This window comes from Dendropsophus ebraccatus, chromosome 6 (genome assembly GCF_027789765.1).
Source record: "Dendropsophus ebraccatus isolate aDenEbr1 chromosome 6, aDenEbr1.pat, whole genome shotgun sequence".
Lineage (NCBI taxonomy): Eukaryota > Metazoa > Chordata > Amphibia > Anura > Hylidae > Dendropsophus > Dendropsophus ebraccatus.
The window spans coordinates 21896788-21916934 of NC_091459.1; the positions used below are offsets into that span (position 1 = coordinate 21896788).

Below are 20147 nucleotides of genomic sequence, written 5' to 3' on the forward strand. Positions count from 1 at the left end.
TTTAGTGGATGGTGACAAATGATTACTGTTATTTTAAAACAACGGACGTTGTTTCGCAATAACATGTTATTCAACCTTAAATGGCGGCCATCCTCTAAATTTCAACAGTGTGTGAACATAGCCTTTCTGCGCTTTCAATCCACTCCTGGCTTGGGTTGAAAAATACTGAGCAAAAATACGGTGTGTGAACATAGGCAAAGGCAGAACTGTGATCCCTGATAGAACAGATGAGGGAAACGTGTGCACTTTTATTACTCTTGTGTGTCTGGGAATGAGTGTGATTTGGAGCGGCAAATGATACTGGCAAGTGGTTGAAAGCTCCGGTGATGTCACTTGGAAGCTACGCACAGTCACATATTGATCTGATTTAAGGTTAGTCAGAAAGCAGAATAAGAAATTAATTCATTTTCGTATAATGAATGACTGTGGTTTCAACATATGTAAAAAAAAAAAAAAAAGATCATTTATCTTACCAGGTAATGTTCCCGTAATGAGATAAATGTGGCTGTAAACAAATCTGGGATTCATTTATTTGCATGTATAGCTTATCTGACTGGGTAGAGACCTGAGATTTACTGCAGTGATTCATCATGACATATAACATGTCAGATCAGACTGTCAGCTCCAATTCATATTCCAAACTGCTGACACTGTTAGATAGCTGCTAGGTCAGGGAGACACATTGGGGTAAATGGTGTAAAGTGAGACTGGCTCAGTCGCCCCTAGCAACCAATCAGATTCCACTTTTCATTTCTCACAGACTGTTTGGAAAATGAAAGGTGGAATCTAATTGGTTGCTAGGGGCGACTGAGCCAGTTTCACTTTACACCATGTTTGATAAATCTCCTCCCATGTGTCTCCTTGACCTGACAGCTATCTAACAGTGTTAGCAGTTTGTAATGTGAATTACAGCTGACAGGTTCCCTTTAACCCCTTGCCACAAAGCCATGAGGCGACTTGTCATGAATAGCAGTCAGTTCACGCATCATGACGAGCTGGTACATCATAATGTGCAGGAGCTTTATCAAGCGAGCTCAGGAGCTGAGCTCATGTCATACAGAGAGAGAGCTGATAGCAGCCGGGTCCTCACCCTTAATGGGCCTTCATGATTACGCATCTTCCCGCCATTAACCCCTCAAACACTACTCTTATCACTGTCCGATCATTTTCCCCGACTGATGGAGGAGTCATTTTTACCTCCATGTGGTCTGATTGGCAATCTTCTGATAGGGTCTGCCTCAGGCAGACTCTATGAGAGGATTGCTGATAATACTGATCAATGTTATGCAGTGGTATAGCATTGAGCTGTATATGCAATCTAAGGGTATATGCACACTGAGCAATTCTCTAAAAAATTACATTGCCTCTCCCCTAATAAAAGTTTAAATTAACCCCTTTTCCCATTTAAAAAATAAAACACATAAAAATAAATAAATAAACAGATTATATATCGTAGCTTGTGTAATTGTCCGATCTAGTAAATTATGACAATATTATTCCTGCATAGTGAACGGAAGAGGAAAAAAACACGAATTTTCAAGATCGTGGCGCAAAAAATGGCGCCCCAACCAGCCCTGTAGGGGAAAAATAACAGTGCTATGGCTTTTAGAAGCAGAAGACTTCAATTGTAAGGAGAGAACAGGTTCAGAATTTCTGCAGCAACCATAAAGCATACAGTTAACAATGAAACTACTTGGCTGTAGATGAGATTCAGATATGGCTCGGCCAAAATAAATCTTTGCCCTGGGAGAAGGAAAGCCCAGCTATACCTCTGAGTTATTATAGGTGTTTTTAATTGTTTCAAATATTGGGAGTGATTGATCATGAGGGGTTTTATACTAGAGATGAGCTAAGCAGATTGGCTTTGTACGAATCCCTAAGGCTGTCGGCTCCATATAGAGAGAGGATACCTCCCCAGAGACCACCTGGAAAACATGGATACAGCCATAGCTGCAGTACCTTACATCTATTCCTCTTCATATGGATAACCATATAGAACTCAAAACAGTGATAAAAGGTACCCAAATTACATTTATATAGCTGTGTCACCAGTGTCACCCCTCCCCCACCCCCTGCCCTCCAGTTGTGACTGCACATGTCCCACATTATTTGTTTCCAATTTCTGCATTGTCCAATTTCTGTATATAAACAGTAAAAAAAAAAAAAAAATATATATATATATGTATATATATATATATATATATATATATATATATATATATAATATATATATATATTTCCATATTCTTAACCTGGTGGCGCAGCCGTACTCAGTTTTAATATGTTATTCTAAACGTCCTAATTTCCAGCGGAGAGGCGGCTAAATATAACACTTGTCCGTCAGTGAGACCAGAACAGTAAAGCCTGTAAATCCTACTGGTTATGTTGGCCTTCGTGACAGTTCTCTGTGTGACGCTGTATACTTTGGCTTGACAATTCTCTCTACTTAAGTGGAGAGGTAGAGTATCCAGTCCTGACTACACATCACAAAAATAGTCAGACCGACTTGGTAAATAGACATTTCCAATGTAAAGTCCAGCGATGTGATGTTTACACATTTATTGAGCCCAAAGAATATTGAGCCCATCTATTAAAATGATATCTTGTGATATGGCCTAAAGGTATATGAGCAGCTTAAAGGGGTACTCTGGCAAAAAAAATAAAGAATTAACTGGTGTGAGAAATGTATACATATTAGTAATGTAATAATAATATGTAGGCTCTCTAGGAGTAAATCTTATATGGCTGGTTTTATGTAAATAACTAGGTTTACAAGGAGATGTTTATCGTGTTTTCATCTCTTTTTTAAAAAGTTTAAAAAATTCATACAGTCGTAAAAATCATAATCATACACAATAAATCAATCCAAATGAAATATATAAAAAACTGGAACAAAACAATACAATAAAGTCCAATATAAATTCAATTCATGAGAAGTAAATATTCAATACACAATAGAAAATAAAAAATGTTAAAAATATTGAAAAAAGTGAATGAACAATGAAAATGAGGAAAAAAAATGAAAATGAAAAAATAAAAATAAAAAATAAAAATCCAATGTTCTATATTATGACTTAAAGTGTCAGCGCAGGGCCCTTGCGCTGTCTGTTTTAACAGTTAAAATCGTGGTTTACATATAAAGTATGTCTCTTTGAGATATTTATCCAAAGAGACATAGTTATAGTTATCCATTTTCACTGAGGAAAGGAACGCGTCTGATACTCCAGAAACGCGTCTGATAAGGATAACTCGATTGATAAAGATATTTTGATTTACATTTAACCACCCTCGCAGCCTCTACCGTGCACTCACCGGGACCGTTATCAGAGATTCAAATGAGCGCGCGCTCCATACCATGCGGACATAGCGACAGCTGCTGGACAGACTCTATACACGCCGGCAAGTGAGAACACCAGAGACCGGACAACTATACAACTTGAAGTCCGACCAACTCATCTCTTACACGGCTATCGACTACTAGATATCGGGTGAGAGGTGGATTATTCACCAACACAATCTATATACAGATGCACATGAAGTGGGATTTATTGAATCAAAACCTTATGATTATCACCACCTAAACGTATTACTATATCACAACTGATACTATCTACATCGCTATACCGCCACTGCCACTATCTGAATAACACCGCTATACTACGATACTGTTACATGGTCCAGAATCAGTACAGGATAAGGGGCTAGAGAGCATAAAATTTCTCAAAGAGACATACTTTATATGTAAACCACGATTTTAACTGTTAAAACAGACAGCGCAAGGGCCCTGCGCTGACACTTTAAGTCATAATATAGAACATTGGATTTTTATTTTTTATTTTTATTTTTTCATTTTCATTTTTTTTCCTCATTTTCATTGTTCATTCACTTTTTTCAATATTTTTAACATTTTTTATTTTCTATTGTGTATTGAATATTTACTTCTCATGAATTGAATTTGTATTGGACTTTATTGTATTGTTTTGTTCCAGTTTTTTATATATTTCATTTGGATTGATTTATTGTGTATGATTATGATTTTTACGACTGTATGAATTTTTTAAACGTTTTAAAAAAGAGATAAAAACACGATAAACATCTCCTTGTAAACCTAGTTATTTACATAAAACCAGCCATATAAGATTTACTCCTAGAGAGCCTACATATTATTATTATTTTTATTTTCTGTGTTATTCTTTGGTGTCGGAATAGTAGTGCACTCGGAGTACATATTTTATATTTCCTAATATCCATAGTAGGGTGGAGTTAACATACATATTTTACTTTTCCATATTAGTAATATACTTCTATTTAAAAATCTAAAGTCTTCCGGTACTTATCAGCTGCTGTATGTCCTACAGGAAGTGGTATTTTCTTGCCAGTCTGACTGCACCAAGCCAGGCTGACCCTGATGTTTCCCACAGAGACCCTATGGCTAGAGAAAGGACCGAAACGTTGCCAACGTTAGGATTTATGGTCTCACATTGTCTCTTTACATGTACTCTGGTTGGAACAAAGAAATTATTAAAGGGGTAGTGCGGCGCTAAAAAATTATTCACAGAATAACACACATTACATAGTTATACAACTTTGTAATGTATGTTATGTCTGTGAATCACCCTCTTCCCGTGTCCCACCACCCCCGCCTGTGTACCCGGAAGTGTGTGGTGCATTATACATTACCTGATCCGTGTCGAGGGCCGTCCGCCATTTTGTGCCAAACGTCATCTTCGGACAGACGACCGAATCCCTGCCGCCGTCCCCCTCCGCCGCGTCACAACTGTGCTCAGCAGCGATTGGCTGAGCACAGTTATGCTCAGCCAATCGCAGCTGAGCGGCTGATGACAGCATGAGGGACAGCAGGAGCGGGTCGGCCGGCCTCCCGAAGATTACATCACTGTCAGAAGAAATGCAGACAGGGGTCGACACGAATCAGGTATGTAAAGTGGATCACATTTTCGGGTCCACGGGTGGGGGGCGGGGAACACGAGGAAGGGGGCCATTCACATGCATAACATACATTACAAAGTTGTATAACTTTGTAATGTGTGTTATTTTGTGAATAATTTCTTAGCGCCGCACTACCCCTTTAAGGCCCTTTTACACAGGCCGATTATCCCTAATGAGCATCCCTAGGAATGCTTATTCAGACCATAAATCGGCCCATGTTAAAAAGTACCAGAGATCAGCCGACGAGCGAGCAAACGACTGCATGTCATCTGTTTGGTTGTTTGTGCAGTCAGTAAAATCATCGACATTAGCTGCAACATCTCTGTGCATAAATAGTAAATGTGTGGCCAATAACAGTGTATTAAAATGGCCATCTGTCCAGGTGGCCCGGCCGCCTGATTCATTTTGCCTTGTAGAGGCACGTGAGGCAAGTGAGCGCCAATCTCAATAGTCAGCACTTGTTGGCGTTTAAACTTGACCACATATCGGGTCTTGTAAAATGAACCTTAGGGTAGCTTCCCACACAGGGGTATGTTCATACCTAGCAAATGTTGCGGAATTCCATGGCGTAACTCTCTGCCGTGGAATCCCGCCTGCCTCAGTGTGACACTGCTTCTCTATGGGAGGGCTCGCGCACCTACGCGTGCGACGCTCTCCGCTCAAAGAGCTGACATGTCAATTCTTTGCGTGGAGAGCAGCGGGAGCGGAGGTGCGCGAGCCCTCCCTTAGAGAAGCAGTGTCACTCTGAGGCAGGCGGGATTCCATGGCGGAGAGTTACGCCATGGAATATACAACATTTGCTCAGTATGAACATACCCCAATAGAGCAAGAGCAACCAGCTCACCTGGACAGTGCACGACCGGGGGACTTTCCAATCCTCAGACTTCAGTAGGATCGGTCCTTTTATTTTAGTATATTAAAATCCATAGAAAATCCAAATAGAAAACAGCCCAGAAACGCGTTAGTTGTGTGCTTTGTATACTGTTTTCTATTTGGATTTTCTATGGATTTTAATATACTGAAATAAAAGGACCTTTCTATGGAAGTGCTGACCTCTCCAGTTGGCTTAACACAAAGCTTTTTTGCTGTGTTTTTCCACAAAAACACCAAAAGACCAATACATTTCCTCAGCAATTTTTTTCTGGTGTTTTTGACTCTAGGTGTAAATGGCTGTTTTTGGCTTTTGGCGTTTTTGGGAAGAACAGAAGGATTCCATTGAACAGTATGGGAGAGAAATACCACAGTGTGCAGGAAAAATGCCGCACCATCAGCAGTCTACATTTTGGAAAAACAGCCAGGGCCAAAATATCACCAGAGAGGAGAGAAAAACACCACGGAAAAAAAAAACACCAAGGGGGAGATTTATCAAACATGGTGTAAAGTGAAACTGGCTCAGTTGCCCCTAGCAACCAATCAGATTCCACCTTTCATTCCTCACAGACTCTTTGGAAAATGAAAGGTGGAATCTGATTGGTTGCTAGGGGCAACTGAGCCAGTTTCACTTTACACCATGTTTGATAAATCTCCCACGTATGTATGGCATTTAATAAAATGTCATTGACTTCCAGGTAACATCTGTCTGCTGGCGTTTTTGCTCAAATAAACACTGTGGCATTTTTTTATTTTATTTTATTTTTTTATTTTATTTTGTATTTTGGCTAATGAAACCAGCCAGAGTGGTAATGTGAATGTGATAGAGTCTTCTCCATTAATGACTGTATTGGGGCATGGCTTAAGGCCCTATTACACGGAACGATTATCGATTAAATATTCGCTATAACGATCGAGAAAGAACGATTATCTGTCCGTGTAATAACAATCAACCATCAAACGATGAACGGAAAAACGTTAATTTTTGTCTTTCAACATGTTAAAAAGAAGAGAGTCTGAACAGAGCACGGAGTATGGATATATCCCCACATAAAACTAAGGCACGACACAGTGAGAGCATCAGAAATAAAAAACCTAATGATAAGAACAAAAAACGGATTGTGTTTACCTTTGATTATTCCCCGTTAGAACAAGTAATTAAGAATTCCATCCATAAACATTGGCACATTGTGGAACAAGATGAGGTCCTTAGGGACCATATCGCAGATCGTCCTATAGTGACATTCAGAAGGACACAAAACATCAGGGACCTATTAGTCCATGGTAGATTAGGAAAGGATAACACTCACAGAGAAGGATCTTGGCTTACCTCTAGCTCAGCCCATGGTAACTTCAAGTGTGGACACTGCAATTATTGCAGGTCGCTGCAGAATGGCAAACATATAAAATTGGGTGGCCATACACACAGAGTAACTGACTTCGTTACGTGTAAGAGCCAATTTGTGGTTTATGCCCTGATCTGTAGTTGTGGGAGATACTACATAGGCAAGACCATCCGCCCGATGTGGAAGAGATTTTCCGAACACATCAGATCATTACGTACAGGCAAGGGCAGTCCACGCATGATTAAACATATGCAACAAACACACAATGGGGACCCGTCACAATTACAGTTTGTGGGATTGTGTTTGGTACCGGCTCCTAGGGGCGGAGGAGATAGGAGGTTAATGCTCCTGAAAAAAGAAACTGAATATATAATAAAATATGAAGCGTTAGGCAGCCTGGGACTTAATACCCGTACCGATATAAATATTATGTAGCTAAATAGAAAACGTAGCTCTTGTGTTTACCCAGTGTATATAGTATGTGTTTTTAATATATGTATATGGAATGTTCATTGTTCACTTCATTGCACTTAAAGAGTCACTGTCGTATTTTTTTTTTTTGCAGAAATCAATAGTCCAGGTGATTTTAAGAAACTTTGTAATTGGGTTTATTAGCCAAATCTGCCATTATCTGCATGTAAAAAGCCTTTTCCCAGGTCCCCCCCTCCTTCCTCTTTTTCATCCACTCTGAAAAATCTGAAAATTGTGACTTGTTGCAGGAGACGTACCCTGTCTGCTCTAGGGAGAGGGGAGGGGGGAGGAGGAAGGAGGGAGTTAGCTGGCAGCAGAAAGCAGATAACAGAGGATTACAGGCACGGAGCTGGGTGACAGCTGTAATCCGAGCTCAGACAGGTCACTGGTGATGGTCAGTAGAGATATCCTGTGAGGGATTTGTAGATTAACTCTTTGTTGTCCTGTTTTGGTCTTTTCTTTAGCTCTCTCCATAGGAGAACAATGAAGACAGGGGGGAGAGCTTCAGACTGCTTTTTCATGATAAAAATGCATTTTTCGGATAATAAACCCAATTACAAAGTTTCTTAAAATCGCCTGGACTATTGATTTCTGCAAAAAAAAATTTCACGACAGTGACACTTTAAAGTTTCCTTTGTTTGAGCACATAAAAGGAAGTGACGTCACAAGTCACGTAAGGGTTCGTCAAAGCGGCACACGCCGCGAAACTGCGGTCACCCATTCCTGTCTCCCCCGCTACCCCTGCATACCAAAATAAATTGGACGGTCTGAATAGCAACCAACGGTGAGTGCCCTGCGTTTTCTTTCTTCATTATCTGTTAAAAAATTATTATTGTTCATTCGCAATCGGTCACATATCTTTTCGTGTCATAAGTCGTTGGCAGATAAAACATGTTGTGTGGGTCGTCCTGAAGAACGAATAGCGACCATAGAACGATGTAAAAACGATCATTCATAACAGTAATAGGTGAATGTAATAACCTCAGAATCACTCGCTACAAAATTGTTAGGTATCGCTAGTGATCGATCGTTATAGCGAATCTATAAATGATAATCACTATGTGTAATGCAGCCTTTAGGTCACTACACAGAATCTATGGACACTATAGAATACAGTGGTGCCTTGGATTAGGAGCATAATTCATTCCGGGACCGCGCTTGTAATCCTAATCCACTCTTAAACCAAAGCAAATTTTCCCATAAGAAATCATAGAAATGCAGACAATTGGTTCCACACCCCAAAAATAATGATTTATAATTCTGAATAACATGTAAAACAGATGAAACAAACATTCAGAAACAGCAGAATCTGTGATATTATAAGTTACTGTACAGTAATGGAGAGGATGGGAAACACAAGGGCGGACAGAGACTGCAGGGAGCATGAGGGAATGAGCAGGGAGATGTGGGTACATACATGCAGCGCTCTCTGTCTGGGGAGAGAGGGTTACAGCCATGGAGGGATTACCTCCACAGTCCTGTCCTATGATGCAAGCCCCAGCCTGAAGTGGATCTGATATGATTTGGACGGTGAGGGAGACTTCCTGGACCAGAGTACGGTGCTGTAGACCCCGCTATGCAGACCATGCCTCTCCCCCACTCGCCGTCCCACCCAGTACAGGAAGCTCTCAAACCAAAGCAATGCTCTTACACCAAGTCACAATTTTAAAAACCTGTGAGCTCTTAAACCAAAACGCTCTTAAACCAAGTTACCCTTAAACCAAGGTACCACTGTATATTACTGTATATATTACTTTATTAAGACCCTTAAAAAGTCACTGCACCCCAAGATGTTGAGGAACCTATCAGTGGCCTGGAGAGAATATTGCTAAAAAGAAACAGAAACTATTCTAAATGCCTGTGCAGGGAATAGCTGTCAAAACTGAGGTATAGTAAAAAAACGATCAAACATAAAAACAGTATACAAAACTGCTGTCAAAACTGAGGTATAGTACAAAAAAAAAAAAAATAATAATAATAATAATAATAATAGTAAAAACAGTACACAAAACATAACATAACTATGCAAAACCTAATATATATGAATGACATAGTGAAGTGATTGAGGCATGCCAGATATGCAATAAATGTGAGGTATTCCCTATTTTTAGACTGTGTTTTGATCAGTGACCCTGCACACAAGTCACTCACTGTGGACACTTGCCACAGGGAGCAGAGATTCCCAGACTCAGAAATAGAAAAACCAAGAGACAGATGTCTGTATGCAATAAGGACTGCGGGAAAGTCAGCTGAAACAAATGTGCAGCCTAGATTGGAAAACAATGCACTGAAAATAGGAGAGACGGGGCTGAATGTACAGTTGGTGAAGTTCTTAAAGGGCAACTCCAGCGAAAATTTTCGTCTATTAAAAAATCTCAAGTCTTCCAGTACTTATCAGCTGCTGTATGTCCTACATATTTATATCTATGTTTAGGACATACAGTAGCTGAAAGCACTGGAAGATTTTTTTTTAATAGTAAATGACAGTAAAAAGTAAATGACAAATCTCTGGCACTTTCCAATGGTGCGTTTACACAGAGAGATTTATCTGACAGATTTTTTTAAGCCAAAGCCAGGAACAGACTATAAAGAGGGATCAGGTCATAAAGAAAAGACTGAGATTTCTCCTGTTTTCAAATCCATTCCTGGCTTTGGCTTCCAAAATCCGTAAAATAAATCTCTCTGTGTAAACGCACCATAAGGGTCCATTTACACTGAAAAATTATCTGACAGATTATCTGCCAAAGATTTGAAGCCAAAGCCAGGAATGGATTTGAGAAGAGGAGAAATCTCAGGCTTTCCTTTATGACCTGATCTCTGTTTATAGTCTGTTTCTGGCTTTGGCTTCAAATCTTTGGCAGATAATCTGTCAGATAATCTTTCTGTGTAAATGGACCCTAACACCAGTTGATTTGAGAGATTGTTTCCGCTGGAGTGGCCTTGGGGGGGAGGGGGACACTGAGCATCCCCCTGCCATCATCCTCTCCAGGAGCCACAGCCCGCACAGCTCTGGGAGTCCGGTCGTGACATCACCATGTTATCCAGGAAGTGACATCATTATGTTATTCAGGAAATGATATCACCATTTTATCCAGGAAGTGACATCACCATGTTATCCAGGAAGTGACATCACCATGCTATCCAGGAAATGACATCACCATATTATCCAGGAAGTGACATCACCATATTATCCAGGAAGTGACATCACCAGGTTATCCAGGAAGTGACATCACCATGTTATCCAGGAAGTGAAGCCTTGATGCAGTAGTAAGTGCAGGGGAAAAAAGCATTTCCCGTAATAATTGTATATTGTGATTTGTATAACTTTTGGGGGGCAATACAATACTTGCATAAAATTTTCACTGGACCTAGACTTATTTTCTCCAACATGGAACTGTATTGTCCTAAAAACGTGCATTTAGAAGGCTGTACTATCTATGGTTTCATGTTGCCTACTGATGTGGAAGCTAAAGCATGTAGACATATGTGTAGACTGAGCCATTGTGTTAGCCATAATATTTATAACTATGCAATGTCATACAAGTGTCCATTACCCTTGTAAGGGGAACATGTCACACATTCCATAGGACATATTATACTGTATTTTCAAACTAAGGACCAGTGAGGAACTGGCTGTGTATATACAGATGATGTGTTCTTTTGACTGTCAGATGTACAAATTACAGTAATATAAACTGCAATGAGTAAATATGGTATCTGTCTGCTTATCTGGCTATAGACTACATATACCTGTACTGTATTGAGTACAGGGACAGTATGGGGCTGAGCGTAACACACCCCGCAGTCCCTGCCTACTTGGTACTCGGGCTGCCTCCACCTTCCCCACGGAACGGGAAGACTGCGGGAATCAAATGCTGATGATTCGGGGTCGTACGAACCTGAACCTCGGCCCAGTTCGATCATCTCTAATAACCATTAGCTGTGACGCCCCAGTACGTAAGACTATGGATGACATCCTATGCTGGATATTCCGTTGCTGATGGATGCAAACACAGCCAGTCACATTACATGGTACATTCTGTTCAGCACAAGAATCTGGCCGTGTGTCCTGCTATGTGCGGAAAAGCAGCAACCAGGCTGCTCCAGCTTAGTTTACATCACACATCCTTCTCACTGGTTCTTTGATGCAACACTGGCAATAATGGGAATTTATACATCAATATCAAGGCTGGGATGTCCTATGTCAGAGTGGTAGGGGCCGAACCTGAACTGGGGTGCCATGGCAGAGGTCTAGGGGGTGTTCAGGGAATGTACATGTTTGTTATATCATAAATATAAATATATTCATGGGTCATAGGTGTGATAATAATTGCTAGGTACATACAGATAAACAGCCTTAAAGGGGTAGTTCACAAAAAATAATCTTTCAAATCAACTGGCATAGATTTGTAATTTACTTCTATTAAAAAAAAAAAATCTCAAGTCTTTCAGTACTTATCAGCTACTGTATGTCCTGCAGGAAGTGGTGTATTCTCTCCAGTCTTTTTCTTTCAAATCAACCAGTTTCAGAAACTATTTAAAAAAAAAATCTCCAGTCTCAAATATCTCCAGTCTCCCCATACCTATCAGCTGCTGTATGTCCTGCAAATCAATATTTTCTTTCCAGTCTGACACAGTGCTCTCTGCTGCCACCCCTGTCCGTGTCAGGAACTGTCCAAAGAAGCTGTGAATCCCCATAAATACCTTTCCTGCTCTCTGCTGCCACTCCTCTCTGGGACAGAAACAGACCAGAGCAGGAGAGGTTTACTATGGGGATTTGCTGTTTCTTTGAACAGTTCCTGTCTCGGACAGAGGTGGCAGCAGAGAGCACTGTGTCAGACTGAAAAGAATCCCACTTCCTGCAGGACATACAGCAGCTGATAAGTACTGGAGACTTAATTTTTTTTTTTTAAGAAGTAAATTACAAATCTCTGGCACTTTATGGCCTTAGTTGGTTTGAAAGAATTCTTTTGTGTGAACTATTCCTTTAATTATGTGTATAAGCAGCCTAGACAAATAATAACACATTATTCTATAGACACATATCTCCGTAAAAGAGTGAAAGCTTTTTCCTCACGTGTTTTTTTACCAATATATGACGACGTTTAATAATTAATCGGAATTTCTGAAAAGCACATAATCTATGTGGTCATATTGGCCGGCACCCTCATCCCTTGGCACCTGTTCTAGAATTCTCCATCTCCACTTATCTTGCAGCGGAGTGATAAGGATTTCTCTGCGGTAATGTCTGGAATGTGGAAGCTGAGACAAATTACAGTAGCTGCACTTACAAGTGGATAATGCTTCCTTGCCCTGCATTCATCTTATTGTGACATAATGGTACAATGGTCTGGGCAGAATTCTGTGGAATTCTAAACCTCGTACAGTAATCCTATGGAATGTGATAGGATAATTGTATGAAGTACTATATACCCCAGGCTACTGCTTGCTGTCTATTGAAATAACAAAAAAAAAAAAAAAATACTATGAGGGAGATTTATCAACAATGGTGTAAAGTGAAACTGGCTCAGTCGCCCCTAGCAACCAATCAGATTCCACCTTTCATTCCTCACAGACTCTTTGGAAAATGAAAGGTGGAATCTGATTGGTTGCTAGGAGCAACTGAGCCAGTTTCACTTTACACCATGTGTGATAAATCTCCCCCATGGTGTTTTGGGTTTTTTTTGTGTGACATTTTCCTCTCCTTTGTGGCGTTTTTGAGGCTTTTTGGCAGTTTTTCCAAAACGCAGCATGCTGAGGGTGTGGCGTTTTTTCGACAAACTCTGGCGTTTTTGTCTCCCATAGACTTTAATGGGATTGTTCTGGTTGTCTCAAAAAAAACGCAAGTGCTGTGTGTATGGTGTTGTTCTTTTGTTTTTCTGGTGTTTTTGTCACCTTTTGTGGTCCAACGGCTACGGAAGATCATGTGATGGCAGAGGGGAAAAAAATGTTCTGTACACAAAAACACCTCATCCACAAACAAGATCATTCACACAAAGTCAAAAATACTAGAAAAAATGCAAATACATGAAAAAACAACACAGCTTTTTTTTTTTGGGGGGGGGTGGGGCTGAAAAACAGCAAACAAAAAGTATGTGTGAGGGCACCCTAAGTTCATCCATGTTTTCAGCCTGTAGATATAAACAAGGAGGTCCCTATTCACTGACAACATAGAGGTACAAAGCTTTAGAGCCCTCTTTTTACACACAGTATACGCTCCGGTCGGGATCCCATACGGCGCCTCAAAGAACTGACATGTCAGTTTTCTGCAGCCGCAATTGACAGAAAGACCTGTCAGTACAAACAATGAAGTGAGTGGCTCCGGCCACTTGCTTCATTGTGTGCTATGAGGGTTCTGATGCGGGCGCCCACTGATGCGCCCGCATCAGAACACTGCGGCCGGAAAGATCATCCGGCCGGTACTGCAGTGCAGGGTGATCTTTTTAGAGAACGGCTGCTCCGTGAACCAGCCGGGTCACGGAATGGCCGGTCTCATGCGCCATGTGAACATGGCCTTATAGTATATACCATCTACTCAAACATAGTGATGAGCGAACATGTTTGTAAATTTTCGTATGGTCGTACGAACAAGACGCTAATTGTTCCTGTTCTGCCGATCACAAACGACCTGTCTGACGATCGGAATGGTTATAACGATCATTCTCAAACATGCGACCGTTTATCTTGCAATGTACGCAACTGCGCAATTTAAGCTTTGCACCTGATAATCTGTACGCATGTGCGTAGAACGAAACATAAGCTTCTACTGTACGTTCATCATTTGTTCGTAAATGTTCGGCAAACGGGAACTGATCACGATAATCCGGATCAGAACCAAACATCGAGATCTTCGCTCGTCGCTACTCACACATTATTATCGTTATCTCAACAACATACACAGCAATATATCCTAAGTACTATATAGCTGTCATATATATATTTCCCAAATACAGCGATATACATGGCCGATCAGTAAAAGCCTCTTCGCCTTCCTACCTGTGTGTCCGGCGATGCAGCGCAGAATGCGTGGGTCACGGTGGCAGACGTAGTTGACTTTTCTTAAAAAGCAGAGTGTCCTTCTATTTCGAGTGAACCTCTGACATTGACAGAACATCCACCATGCACAAGGAGAATGTACTCCACTCTGGACTGCTGTGTAGTTACTGGTAGTATACAGACATCCCAGTCATAGAAAGAGGAGGTCGCACATACTCCCACCCAGAGAGTTGCAGAAAAGTTTTTTTTTCTTTTTTTTGCCTTTTCCCTTGGACTGTTGCTAGGTGTTGTTGGGGTTTGGCAGTATAGGTCTGAGATAATGTTTCCTCTCCTTTGGTCTCCTGAAGCTGTGTTAGAGACTATGCGGAGCGGCTTCTGCTGTGCTATATATATCTGGTGTTCTCAGTCAGTCAGGCTTGTCAACAGCTGAGAAGTCCGGAGCATTCTTGCTGCTGTTGTAAGTTATCAGTGGACTCCCTGAGATGACTGTCCGCTGAGCTCACTGCCAGACAACAAGTAACTATTATTATAGCACAGGCGCAGTCCCCTTATCGATAGCTTTAAGGCTCGCGCTGTATCTGTAGCGTATATTTTCCATAGGCATTGGGAAGGTTCCCAGCACGTATGTCAAATGTATCTAGCCTCTCATTGACCTGATAAAGGCTGATTTTCTTTTTGGCCTCCATCAAGCAGGTATATATTAGTGTAGGTATACAGGTTTTTTTTTTACAGTATACTCTGCAATATGTCTATACACTGGCCTCAGTTGGAGGTATACATTGGGGAACACTCCTGAATAGTGTTGAGCGGACCTTTCAAGCTGTTCGGCGGATTTGTCAAAAGCTCGGCATATGAGAACCTGCGGCTGCAAAAGTTGGATCAGAGCCATCTTTCCCATAGGGCAGAGTCGGCTGCTGCCCAGGGGCCCATGACTCAGGGCCCTATTCCACGGGACGATTATCGGGGGTAGTCCGGTGGAGGGACATTTTTTTCCTGGGACCGGGGAGAAGGTGGCTGAGGGAAACGACGTCCACTCACCACCCCGGATCCAGTGGCAGGTCCCGCATTACGGCGCTCCGGTACCCGGTTCCCGGTCGCTTCCTGGTGTCTGAGGCGGAGCGCCGCGATGCAGGACCCGCCGCTGGATCCGGGGAGGTGAGTGGATGTCGTTTCCCTCAGCCACCTCCTCCCCGGTCCCCCCCCCAAAAAAAGCCCCCCCGCCGGAGTACCCCTTTAATGATAAACGATTTCAAAAGACCGCTATTGCGAGCGGCCTGAAATCCTTCACCCATTTACATGGAACGATAATCGTTCTTGCGGTCAGCTTGACGTCGCTATTGCGTTTGTTGCTACTGCGAACAACCGAACGACGTCTTATTCAATGCGAACGATTTGCGAACTAGCAACGATAAAAATAGGTCCAGGTCTTATTAAACGATCAACGATTTCTCATTCGTCGTTTAATCGTTAACTGCTATTCAACCGAACAAATATTGTTTAGATCCGAACGATGTAACGATAATTCAAACGATAATCGTCCCGTGGAATAGGGCCCTCACAGTGGGCCCCTCTGCACTCTGAACTGACTGTAAAACACTAAAGCCCCTTTTACACAGGGCGATCAGCTTGACCAAGCAAACGCCGACCTTTCTGGTTTCCTGCTTGCTGCTGACACTATTACATGCGTTGAAAGCGAGCGGGTAAGAGCAGGGGAGGGGGGGGGCGCAGGGGTCTGCCTGGGGGATCTTTTAATTGTCCAGGCAGCCCATAGAAGATTGCGGTGGTCTGCTGACGCCGCTCCTGTTACACGGAGAAACAACAGCAGATCGTTGCTAGGCTGATCGTTTGTGTTTCAGCCTGTTGAAAGACAACGATCAGCCGACATTGTGTATGTCGGCTGATCGTTGTATTCTATTACACAAAGTGAATATCGGTCGTAACGGCCGATATCGGCCAAATAAAGCTGATAATCACTTTGTGTAATAGGGCCTTAACTCCGACATACAAAGGAGTGTTGACCAATTCACTCCTCCGAGCCACAGACTGCGCTGCAGGGAGCTGTATCCTCCCCCAGCTGCACTTACTAGAGGCTGTGCTTTACAAATCTCTGCGACAAAAGGCCGACGATCATTGTGTGTGTGTGCCGGGTGTAGGTGGGAAGGGTCGAAAACTTGGGGGGGTCAACTGAATGTTTCAAAGAAGGCATGGTAGAAGGTCATGTTGGCCCATGAGGCCAACATAGAACTTTTTGGTATCAACTCCACTCGCCATGTTTGGAGGAAGAAGAAGGATACGTATAACCCTAAGAACACAGTCCCAACCATGAAGCATGGGGGCAGAAACATCTTACCTACTTTCGCAGTATTTTCTGCACAGGGGGAAGAACGATTGCACTGTAGTCAAGGGAGGATGGATGGGGCCATGTATTGCAAGATTTTGGCCAACAACCTCTTTCCCTCAGTAAGAACATTGAAGCTGGGTAGTGGCTGGGTCTTCCAGCATGACAATGACACGAATCACCCAGTCAGGGAAAAAAAGAAGCAGCTCCGTAAAAAGCATTTCAAGGTCCTAGAGTGGCCCAGCCAGTCTCCACACCCGAACCCTATAGAAAATCTTTGGACAAAGCTGAAACTGAATGATGGCAAGCGACAGCCCTGAAACCTGAGATCTGGTAGAAGATCTGTATGGAGGAGTGGGACAAAATCCCTGCCGCAGTGTCTGCAAACTTGGTCAACGACTACAGGAAATGTCTGAATTCTGTATAATTGCAAACAAAGGTTTCTGTACCAAATATTAACCCATGTGACGTAACTGTACGTCCCTTTTTGAGGGGCATGGCTGCTTAGGGACAGGTACAGCTAAGTCCTGGGATGACAAGTGGCGCAGGAGCTGCGCTGTGGGTCCCGGTTGTCAGTGACAGCCGGTCCTCCATCTCCAGTCAGCGGGATTAAAATCCCAATCGTTTGGGTTTGTGTGAACTTGAACTTTCAGCAAGTTCGCTCATCTCTAGCGTGGATGCAATCTATCTATAGGATGTTAGTATCAATGCTAAATAGTCTTTCTATCCTTCTTTTTGTTAATATTTTTAGCTCTCTTTAAAGGTGACCATTGCAGCGTATTAATGGAGAGGAGAAGCAAAGAATAATCCTTCATTATTTTATTATACTCATAAAACTAGATTCAAGGTAAACTAGGAATGAATGTGCAGGTGTGAATGCTGCCAAAGTGACATTGTAGAAAGGCATCTGTGTGTATTTGGCAATGTATTTATTACAGTATATGGGAAATAAGGTTAGTACTATAGCTACAAAAGATATAAATAAATAAACAGATTATGATATATATATATATATATATATATATATATATATACAGTATATTACATACTGAAATATTAAGAAAACCAATTAAGATTTTGTGTCTTTTCATAAACAACCACATTAAACCATGTAGCAATTCTATTCATTTACTTATCCATCAGTTATAGGCAGAGAAAATACAAAGGTTGCATTTGTACCTCACAATACAGAGACAGACAAAAGATAGATAGATAGATAGATAGATAGATAGATAGATAGATAGATAGATAGATAGATAGGAGATAGATAGATAGATAGATAGATAGATAGATAGATAGGCGATAGATAGGAGATAGATAGATAGATAGATAGATAGATAGATAGGAGACAGATAGATAGGAGATAGATAGATAGATAGATAGATAGATAGATAGATAGATAGGAGATAGATAGATAGATAGATAGTAGATAGATAGATAGATAGATAGATAATAGATAGATAGGAGATAGATAGATAGATAGATAGATAGATAGGAGATAGATAGATAGATAGATAATAGATAGATAGATAGATAGATAGGAGATAGATAGATAGATAGATAGATAGATAGATAGATAGATAGATAGATAGGAGATAGATAGATAGATAGATAGATAAGGAGATAGATAGATAGATAGATAGATAGGAGATAGATAGTAGATAGATAGATAGATAGATAGATAGATAGATAGATAGATAGGAGATAGATAGATAGATAGATAGATAGATAGATAGGAGATAGATAGATAGATAGATAGATAGATAGATAGATAGATAGATAGGAGATAGATAGATAGATAGATAGATATTGAAGAAAGAAAGAAAGAAAGAAAGAAAGAAAGAAAGAAAGAAACTGAAGGTAAATCACAGCGGCACTCCGGATTCAATCAAAATTGTGATTTATTGCTTGAAAAAGTGACAGAGCGCAAATGTCGCATTTGTGGGATCAATAAATGACAATTTTAATTGAATCCGGAGTGCCGCGGTGATTTACCTTCAGTATATAGCCGTACAGGAGGTTCTCCAGTGTCTGCTGGTGGCACCCACCTATCAATATTGGACATTCAGAGTCCTGACTATACCTGACTTAGATAGATAGATAGATAGATAGATAGATAGATAGATAGATAGGAGATAGATAGATAGGAGATAGATAGATAGATAGATAGATAGATAGATAGGAGATAGATAGATAGACAGATAGGAGATAGATAGATAGATAGGAGATAGATAGATAGATAGATAGATAGATGATAGATAGATAGGAGATAGATAGATAGATAGATAGATAGATAGATAGATAGATAGATAGATAGATAGATAGGAGATAGATAGATAGATAGATAGATAGATAGATAGATAGATAGATGTAATACTTACTGTATTCACTTTCTTCATTGCTGCATATGCTAACATTGGACGCCTTTGCGGGCTTGTCTGGTGTGAACCTGAGAGATATGGGTATTCCTGTACATATCCAGTATAACACCCTCCTTCCTATCCATATTCCCTACAACACAGAGTGGCAGGAAGCCAAAGCTACTATTACTTTTTATATTGTTGAGATAATATTGTGGTTGTCCACTAAAAGCTGCAGGAAAAGAAGAAAAAAAACAACTAATTGTATGTCTTGTTTAAAGCAAATGAAGACAAATATAAGCAAATGCATTTTATTTCTGAGGGGCAGAATGCTGCTATTACCTCAAGTATATTTCTAAAAGATGTATAGATGGGTCTATTAGGCTATGTTCACATTACGTGAACACCCGGCTGTTCCATGACCCCGGACGGGTCACGGAACGGCCGGTCTCAGTCCGGATCATTCCGGGCGGTATGATCTTCCCGGCCGCGGAGCTCTGAAGCGGGCGCATCAGCGTGCGCCCGCATCAGAACTTCCCATAGCCCACAGTGAAGCAAGCGGCCGGAGCCGCTTGCTTCACTGTGTGAACTGACAGGTCTTTCTGCGGCCGGAATTCACTTAATTTCTTGCCGCAGAAAACTGACATGTCAGTTTTTTCCGGCGCCGCATGGGATCCCGGCCGGAGTGTATATGATGTGTGTACGCTCTGGCCGGGATCCCATTGAAAATAAGGCTATGTTCCACCCTCAAAACTACGGCCGTAGTTCTGCGGCGAGAACTACGGCTCTAGTTTTACGTAGTGTGAACATAGCCTTACA

The 20147-nt window shown here is 41.3% G+C and overlaps 1 protein-coding gene across 3 annotated transcripts in view; it reads right to left on the minus strand.

The window, feature by feature from the left end:
- The window catches only part of FILIP1 (filamin A interacting protein 1), a 123436-nt gene that overhangs the window by 94498 nt on the left and 8791 nt on the right, over positions 1-20147 (minus strand). Inside the window, exon 1 of one of the 3 annotated variants that reach the window (XM_069974649.1) lies at positions 14631-15016. The exons of the other annotated variants lie outside the window; for them this stretch is intronic. The gene's annotated coding sequence lies outside the window, so the exon portion shown is untranslated. Of the gene's footprint in view, positions 1-14630; positions 15017-20147 lie in introns of those variants that run through there. 3 annotated transcript variants of the gene reach the window in all.